The following is a 9,768-nucleotide window of genomic DNA, read 5'->3' on the forward strand; positions in this document are numbered from 1 at the left end:
AGCAGCAGCCAATGTCAGTGGATGCTGGTCCATGAGAAAACTTAATCCCGCCCCCTCGAGTCGAGGATCTCTGCATGGTCCTTGTGCTTGTCGGGTTTTTAAAAAAAAGATCTATGGATTGAGGCTCACCTGTACCTGCACACGCTCATATGTAAAAACCAGTTACCTCGGAGTTATACCTGTGCAAGTCGCAAGACTCAAATCGTAACCTTCAGTTTTCGAGCAAGTCCCAAGTTATGGGAGAAATATCAATTAAATCAAGACGCAATTAATAAGTCTTGCTCATTCAATATTTATTGGAGTCGCAATAAATCTTTTTTTCTCATTCATTATCGTCAAGAATATTAGCAATTCAAATCAACTCTAAACACACCTCGCAAACAAGGATATTCTTATAGGTTTGGGAGTATATTAATATACCACCACTCATTTTTTTTGCACCGCTTGTCCCCACGGGGGTTGCAGGCATGCTGGGGCCTATCCCAGCAGTCATCGGGCAGGAGGCGGGGGACACTCTGAACTGGTTGCCAGCCAATCGCAGAGCACACAGAGACAAACAACCATCCTCACTCGCACTCACACTTGTCATTATTTTATTGTCAATATTTTGCGTTTTAATTGCTTGTAATGTGCTACTGTAATTGCAATGATGATAATAATCACAAAAGGTTGTGCAAGTTTCTTCAACTAATCCTCTTTTTGAGAGATCTAGGGCCATTTCTATTTAGTGGCTAAGTCCATTTTCAACCAGAACATGTCAAGGCGGGCCTGTGTACAGCTCAAACACCCACCTACTTTGCCACTTCAAAAGGCTGGTGGAAGCCCGTGTTCGTTTGATGTAAAGTTCGCACGGGCAGAAACTTTTAAGTGCAACACACAGGGGAATATTTGAAGGTCCCCGCTCCACCTTTTGTAAGGCCCGGCTGTCAAGACCGAAAGGCGTTTGAACATTCCTATGGTGGAGCAGATAAAAATGGTGTCGTTTTTGGCCAGCAGCAATACTACTATACTGTACTCATAAGGAGGTATTCCAGAAAAAGGGCTGACCAAATTCTTAGGGCTCTATTTTCCTGACTGTTTCAAGTCTGGCATGATGTACGGTTTAAATCTGCACAGAGCCATGTTAGACCTGATGTTGGCAGACTTATGCAAACTAGGGGAATTTAAAAAAGGGTGGTTTGCGCCGTTGTGAACATGAACATCGTTGGCTACATTTGTCACTAATCAAAGCAGCTCCTCTTGCACCGAGACATTTCTGCATTCTGCGGAGGACGCAGCAATCCATATGTGACCGGAGCATTGTCACTTCACTTGGCCGTTCAACAAGTGCGCAAAAGGAAATCAACAGAAAATAATCAAGTAAATTAACTTGAACAAAACCTTGGAAAAATATTTTGTGCACCTCCGCCTGCTGCAGACCTTGAGTAGATCAATTTATTATTTTGCCTCATCAAGGACATTGCAATGTTTATTAGGTCAAACGTCTTCATGTCCACAACGGAGCAAGACAGTCATAGAAAGGGACATCAGCAGGTCTCAAGTAAGTAATGGAATGCTGCAAAGAAGATGCTTGTCCCACGAGCCGACCGTGGTCACAATGTCAAGGTTAAGATGGATGTTCCTTGTTGTAGACACCCACCAACAAGAATCCAGCAAATTCTCCTCATGCTATCGCTACGATTAAAGGGAGCACTTTGCTTTAATCACTCCGAGACAGTGCAACAAGCAAAGCCTCAGAGCTCAGGCATCAAAAGGAGAAATGGAAAGAAAAGGGTAACGCATTTTATTGTCAGTGTCTGACACGAATAATAATTACAGCTTTCTTACATTACATTTAAATGTATATTGTGTATAAATAATATTCTTTATATTTAAAAAGACAGCAATTATTGCATTATCATTTTATTGTTGAAAACAACTTCTTGATGGTCGAGCTCTGATGCTAACGTTGAAACATTTCACACTGCAAAGACTGCGGCAGCGGTTAGGCAATTGTTTATCTTTTTTTAACCTTTCGGATGGTATGAGAGAAATCTGATGTAGGTTTGTTTCGCTGGAGCCATTCTGCGTCATTCGGCAATCTTTAGGGGTTCGAGGTAGACTGCTCCCACTAAATGAAACCCTCAAATCATATGCATCATCAGAACGGATGACAAATTGACTTCATAAAACGGTGGACTGGAATGGATCTTTTTTTTTCCCTCACCCTTTTATTGCTCCCTGTGAAATCTCACATTTTCATAAATGTCAATGACTTACATCATTCTCAAAGAGCGTTTCAGCAAGTGTTTTTCTGAGAGTATTAGGCAACATTCGTCACCGCCATCACTGAGCTAGCATGACATGAATCTAAAAGTTTAAAGTAGAAACACTTGTAGAAACTCTCTCAATACAGCACTTCAAAATGTCCTTTCAAAAGTGGTCGTTCATAAATCTGACCTTTTTTACAGCCACGTTTTCCAGTGTGTTGGACTTTTCAAAACAAAATGAGCACTCTTGTTTTCTCCATTCTCTTTTCATCCCAGAGTGGACCTAAGGAGTTTGTCGAATCAACTTTGAAAGTGTATTGCATAATTTGTAATTTGCGTGAAGTCCAGCGTCAATAAAACAGGGCCCACTAATACGCATGATGTAAATGTTACCTCATGCATTTCCCAAATAGTATGTGTGACGCGTGAGAGCTGCACAGTTCTAAATCAACCTCTTTTGTTTCGGCCTGTCTTGTGTGGCTGTGTGGTGTCGCTAATAAGGGCCCTGAAAGCAACCCTCATTCGTAACCTCTCATTCCTGTCCTCATCTTTCTCATGCGGTACTGCTTCTCGGTGGGAGGTCAAACCTAAACACACAAACACTGAATACGTGTCATGCCTGCTGTTGTTCCCTCCATGGGCCAATTATGTAATTCTTTGGCTCTCCACCAACCAAGCCAGGGTGCCTGTCTGTCGTTTACATTCACAGATCCGGAGGCGCAATTGCTCGCAGCTGCAGCACAATAGATGCCGCTGTCTGTCTTTAACTTACATTATAGTGACACTGTGCAAACAGACAGTGAGCAAGCAAAGGTGCTTTTGTACTGTGCGCTAAACAAAGTGCATGGGGCTGAGGGGAGGCTCAATCGAGGAAAATGACAAGGTGAGAGTGACAAAGCAGTGTCAGCCTCTTTAACTGACCTCACATTGACACCGCCGCTGACACTACGGTCCGTTTTTTTTTTTTCCCAGGAGCTGTGATCTGTGTGGGTCCCTGCTTTGTCAGGGTTTTCTAATGAAGATACTTATCTGTCTTCCATCAAGATCCCAGGCAGCTTTTGCTTTTGTTTGGCTCAAACCGAGTGGCCGCTGGGGGGGAAAGGCTTCCTGGGTATTATCTCCATTCCAGGATATTCTCAGCCCTTCCTTGAGATACTGTATCAAAACAACACATTAGAATAACGCACCCCACCCAATTCCTCATCTAAATGCTGCTGATGCAACTACTGTTGCACATCTCAATTCTCACCTCCATGCTGTTTCGAGATAGTTCAGTCAGAGTGTTAGCACACACATTTGAAACAGCTCAAACTTACTGTCAAACATTGCTGTACTGGCAGAAGTAAAGTACAAACCTGTGAGATGACATACTGATGTCACCCTTCCCCGAACATGCAGTTGCCCTTTGGCTCTCTGTGACTATTGTTCACTTCTGTTCCCAGGCACTGACATCTGGCAACAATGGACACGGCGGGAAAGAGGGGAAAGAAAAGTCTGCAATTGCACACATGCAGAAATGTACACAAGCAGACAAATGAGAAGGTGGCTGACTCTACTAATGATTGCTCAAACAATCTTTCTAAGTCACACACACAAACAAACCAAGAAATTGGAGCAATTTGTGACAACTAAAATCTAATGGCTGAATAATACTGATAGGATTTTACATTTGTTACGAGTATATGCGTGTATGTTGCTGCACAATCGAAGCATATTACAGTGACGCGTATGAAGAGTCATCGGTCGATGTGTCGTGCAGTTCACATGAGTATCACCCGTTGTGAGCAATGTCTGGGCCGTAAATGATTACATAGCTCAGTCCAGGGCCGTAGTTACACATATTGTGATGGAAAGCATCACTCACGTCAGTCACCCTCCCCTTTTCGATACTGTAAAATAGCAAATGTTGAAGTCAAAATGTAAAAATTATGATTATAGCAAACTTCCTTAAAGTCCATTTAGGCCAATTCACAACGTAAAAAACTAAATGGCATCAAATGCTTAATCCTTAACTGATTCTTAAAAAGTAATACTAATTGTATCGGTGTCACAAACTGTTCAATACGCCCTAGTTCGACATACAGGTGGTTTGATTTCTTGGGGCTAACATACAATATGCCTTTTTTTAAAAAACATAATCTTGCTAAGAATCTAAAATTACAATACTAAGTTGCATGAAAAGGCCATTAAAACCACAGTCTTCTGTACATAGCTGCAGAGAGTTCAAAGTCTTCTAATGTCAAACAGGAAGTGTGAATTTATTTGCTCCTTGTCTCACTAGCCTGTCATTTATTCTCTCAGCCTCAGACAAACTGTCTCAGGTCATCTCACTCCCCTAAAACTGTTAAAGCAAGCCCTCCAGTCTGATGTAGGATGCTGCCACATTAGCTAAAGAGCCTTGGGGCTGTATGCCGGCTCTGGAAATTACAGAGGAGATGGAGCAGATGAAGAGCAAGGAAGGAGGGCGTGTGTGGGACGGATATCGGGAGAAAGAGAGGGCAGGTTCAAAGGACCTGTGTGGGAGGGGAGCAGTAGTGGGGGTCATGTCTGTGGGGGGACTTTACTGGAGGGATGAAGAAAGGGGATAGGAAAAAAGACATGAGCTCATGGTTGTTGCTTGTTCAGCTTGGTCAAAGCAGAGAGTGCTTCAAAAGGACGTCCTTCCAAAATAGGTGGGGTTACAAAACTCGCTTGAAGAGTGTCACAAAAAACGACGGCTATGTTTGCATAGAGAGGTTGAAATAAAAATATAAATATGAGGGGGAAAAGGTATGTTAAGAACAGAGGTTACAGTTCATTCTGTATTTCTGTAGCAGACTGTAATCTTGTGGCACATCTCTTAATTCATTAATCAATACAGACTCCTCTGTATGTCAGCTGTGAGTTTTAAATCCTTCAATTTATCAAGACAGTTTGGACAAGTTTGTAATCGGTGTCTGAACTGATGAAAGTTCCTCTGGATGAATCTTGTCAAAAAGTCAATACAATTAGGGAACAACTAAGTGCATCTTTTCACTTCCCGTGTGTCACGTGTCATGTCCAGAAGTCCCAATGCCGTTGTTGTTCTATCCTTATATTTGAGCAATAGAACCACAACCTAGTTAATATCATTCCACATATCCTACCATCTATTGCTTTTGCTCATGCCAAAATAGTGCTGTGAAAAAAGGTCATTCAAGCACGAGTAGTGGTTGCCCAGGATTGTCATCTTCAGTTTGCAAAGCCAAAAATGACCCGTCACTCTTCTTAAGCCATTTCTAAATGTTGCATTTGCATCTGAATTGTTTTATTAGGGTGTCTGTGATGGTGGTGAACATCTGACAGATTTGATCAAGCATCTTATTTTTTCTTCTACACTCCGTTTTGCCACTTACTTCTTCCTTTCCAACTGCTGAACCTTCCCCCCTGCCTGGGTACCGTCGGCAAATCTCCTAGTACCCCCCTTTTCCACCGCCACTAGCCGCCCAGTGCATTTCTGTCTGTGATTTGAGCTGGGAGGCAGTAGTGTGTGTGTGTGGGGGGGGGGGGGGGGGGGGGCCTGCAAGAGGAGTACAAACCTTTCTTTACGTTCTTGCTGATTTAATTACTTGCATTATTGGGGTACTTCCACCGTACCAATCCCATTAGGATAAGACGGAGCACAGCGGGAGGAGTCGTGCGTGCGTGTATATGTGTGTGTATACGTGTGTGTTCATGCGTGTGTTTGTGTGTGTGTACCCAGATGGTCAGGGGTTCAAATTCCAAATGTCTTTGTTTTGTCTCTTCAACTTTGTTACATACGCTAATACTAAAACCCGAGTTTACATTTTCACCTCTAGATACAGACTGCACGTAGAAGTACATTTGTTGGTCATCTAGTGTTTGCACACAATTGATCTATTGCATTGTGTTACTGGTTTCGGGAGATGACTTATGTCTAAATGTAATGCACTGGGAATGAAAACGACAACAGAAAATGTGCTTGATCTAAAATGGTGTGTAAGCAAAGTGGTGGTGGAGCATACCTGCCTCACAGTTCCCACAGTGAGGCTTGAATTTAGGGTTCAGATCTCCTGCATTTTCTCTCGTTGTGTTTTCCAGGTACCTCAGCTTCCTCCCACATTACTAAATCATTCATGTTAATGTGAACAGTCATGAAAAATGTCATTGAAGATTCTATATTGCCCAAAGGTGTGATTACGGGAGAATAATTGGAAGTCTCTACGTGCCCTGGAATTTACTGGCTACCGGTCCTGGGTGCACCCCGCCTCTCACCCAAAGGTGGAATACGCTCCAACGAGGCTAGCCGATACAGAAAATGCATGGCGGGATGGTAAAACGTGTAATCTCAACATGTAATCTTCCTGATATTTTTAATGGCCTTGACCATTTGCCCTATCAGAACTAAAGCTGTCAATGTGAACCCTTGACCTCCAACAATAAACCACTGGAGGAGTAAAATCAGACCGTGATGACGACTATCCATCTATAAATATTCACAATAACTGTCCATAGAATTAAATCATCATTTTTGTCGAAAAATGATTCGGACAAGTTGACTAACAGTGTAGGTGTGGCGTGGAGGCTGAAGCTTTTCCCACAATACATTTCAAAACGAAATCTAGTGAGGAAAGATTGCTCTTCAGATCCCAGAATATTTTTTTTCACGTATAGTCAAAGTATTGGAATGACTCATGCATGAAAGGAGCTCCCACACGTCTGTTCCTCCCACACGGGGTGTTTAAATACAGTAAACTACATGACTTGGTGTTATCGTTACAATTAATCAGTGACATCATGTAATTACCAGCAAGTCTAATCAGTAGGGTTATTGTGGGTGTGCAGATTTTTTCGACACACTGTAGAGGCCATGTTTTCCATTTAGCACAAATGGTGCAGTGGTTGAAACATTACTTTAAGAGGCTGTGGCGACGGCAGTCAGACTGGAGCCATCTTAAAACAAACCAATAGGCTCATCTCAGTCAAAGTCTCTTTGTGGGGTAAACACAGAGATCAAATGAAAATGTCATTCAGTTGAGCGCAGACCTCCAGTGTAATGTTGAACCTGTTAACAAAAGGTAAAAAAAAAATGTCAACAGACAATTTCCTGGTTCATTGAGTATGACAAAAGACAACTGTACCACACTACATTTGATGAGTAGGACAGAATGGATGGATTCCTTTAATACATCTACAGGTTTTGAAATGGTGGTCTTTTAATTGGGGTAATTTGCATTTTACGATAGAAATATTCAATAAAAAATAAGGCTGATACTTCCTTATAATTTGATCAATCACAAGAAAAGGGTAAGATTTTTCCACATTTCTTCAAGACTCAATTCATCCAGAAGAACAATTTTTTAGGTCAGACTAAACGGGCTTCAGTAAAGACCTACTCTCTCACAATCTCTTTTCTAGTTCTGCTCTAATTTGAGTAAACGCAGAAGGAGTTTGGTGGGGTTGGGTTCTTCAACACCAAACACATCCAGGCAAGCTTTTATGATCCTTGATTTGCATTACATGCATAAAAAAATGGTCTTTCCAATATTGTGTACACAAAGTTGACACCATAGAATTGTTCGGTTGAAGAATAAAGATCCAGAGGGAACGTTGTGGTATACCAAGACGCTTGCTCAAATTGACAATTCATTCATCAAATGCTGCATCTAATTAGTCCCTGAAGGACTAGTGCTGATGCAACCAGGGGCATATTTAAACCTCAGTGGCTTCCACTTTTGGATCCCTGTTCAGAGAATATCTCTGTCATATAGGCACATGCATACAATGTCATATTCTAGACAGCCACTGAACCCTATAATGGTCTTGGGCACAGTCTGCTCCCTGCACCCTCAATTCATGACTGCAGCTGCTAAATCCTAATCCTTCCTTGTTACTGTCAGCAAAAGAAAGCACCCCACTGGCATGCAAAGCGCCTGGGTCAAGCAAGTTAGAATGCCAGGAAATGGAGTGTTCTGACACTGTTTGCCAATTGCAATCGCAATGTCCATTTACAAGGAACTGCAAGATCTCCACTTGCGGATGATGTCAAGTGGGGCCCTGTGAAACACAGACACTTCTACCCGCACACATGACTTTTGTGAGTCAACCTCTATATCTGTGTGTCACAGCCTAAAGTAAACCATCAGCAAACATTATGTCAACTATGTCTTTATTTATCATCAAGTTAAGAGGAAACAGTGAAAAACAAGATTAGCAAAAGCAATCTGGGAGACATTGTGCAATCATGATAAATGCTCTCATTAATGTTCCCCTCTGCGAATCGTTCTGCTTTTGGCTAACAAATTGGATCCATTATAATTAGTGTCATTTCCAGAACCAAATGCACAAGTTGCCGCTGCATCTTCCAAATGATAATGTCTGTAATTAGCAGGTGATTAAGGTAGTTTAGGATTGAAAGTGAAAGGTACTTCAATTAGAGTTTGTCTGGGGTGGAAAGTTAATATCAAGCTTACATTCACTGGGTGGGTAGAGGCAATAGCACATTATTTAATACTAATTTCACTTCCGGCTCATTAGATGCTGACGCTTTGGAAATTATTTGATGATTCGCATCGTGATAGCCTGAAAACCAATCAACCAACGAATCAAGTTGTTTTTTCCAATGTTTTCAGTCTTCAGAACTTGAGATAGATAGCTAGTCAGTGACACACTGACAAAATGTTAGTGAGACTGGCTGACGTTGAAAACGGCCATGCTTGGCAAAAACATGACTCTCCATCCTGCCAATGACCTTCAGTGGCTGCAGAATAACCTCAGCAGTTTGCTGTTTGTGGGTAAGTAGGTCTGGGGTGGGCCTCAAGCGAGGCAGAACCCCAGCCAAACAATGAGGGCCAATGGGATGGAGTGGCAAAGCGGGTTCTCCAGACCTCCACAGCCCTAAACTAGGTCTTCTATTCACTGAGCCATCCTGCACAAACAATGGGACTGGAGTGATAACATGCTCAATATTCTCAATTCACTGCAAAAAAAAGCCAGAAGGATCCAAGTCTCGTTTAGGAGTGGCATCCCAATTGGACATCTGGCCTTTATTCAATGCACAGCTCTCTTTTCTATTCACATACGTTTATAGGCCCTCAATGGTTATTTGATGTGCTTTGTACAAGCCTCCTGGCCATGAACCCTGCTCTGTGACCATTTCCATGGTTGATTTCATGTAAGATGTGACATTTTCTTTCACTTAGTACAAATTAGATTGGGTTGAAATGTAATTGACACGTAAAGTGTCATTGACCAACCCCCTCCTTGCATCATGTTTTATATTAAAATATGACTATTTTAGTGAGAGTGACTTTGGTAAGAAGTTATCATCAGTCTGCTGAGTTATTCAAGCGTGATCCTCCAGGGAGACCGAGCCCCCCCCCTCGTCTTAAAAACATAAAGGTCTGGACAGACACAATGAGCTATGTGAACAATTTCGACAAGTCACTCGGCAACTCCCAAGCAAACACAGCCGCTCATTGTGAGCCACAATGTGTGACGGGAAAGAAAAAAAGACGACGCAACGTTGATATTCCATACT

The sequence above is a fragment of the Syngnathus typhle genome, linkage group LG3, assembly GCF_033458585.1.
Source record: "Syngnathus typhle isolate RoL2023-S1 ecotype Sweden linkage group LG3, RoL_Styp_1.0, whole genome shotgun sequence".
NCBI lineage: Eukaryota > Metazoa > Chordata > Actinopteri > Syngnathiformes > Syngnathidae > Syngnathus > Syngnathus typhle.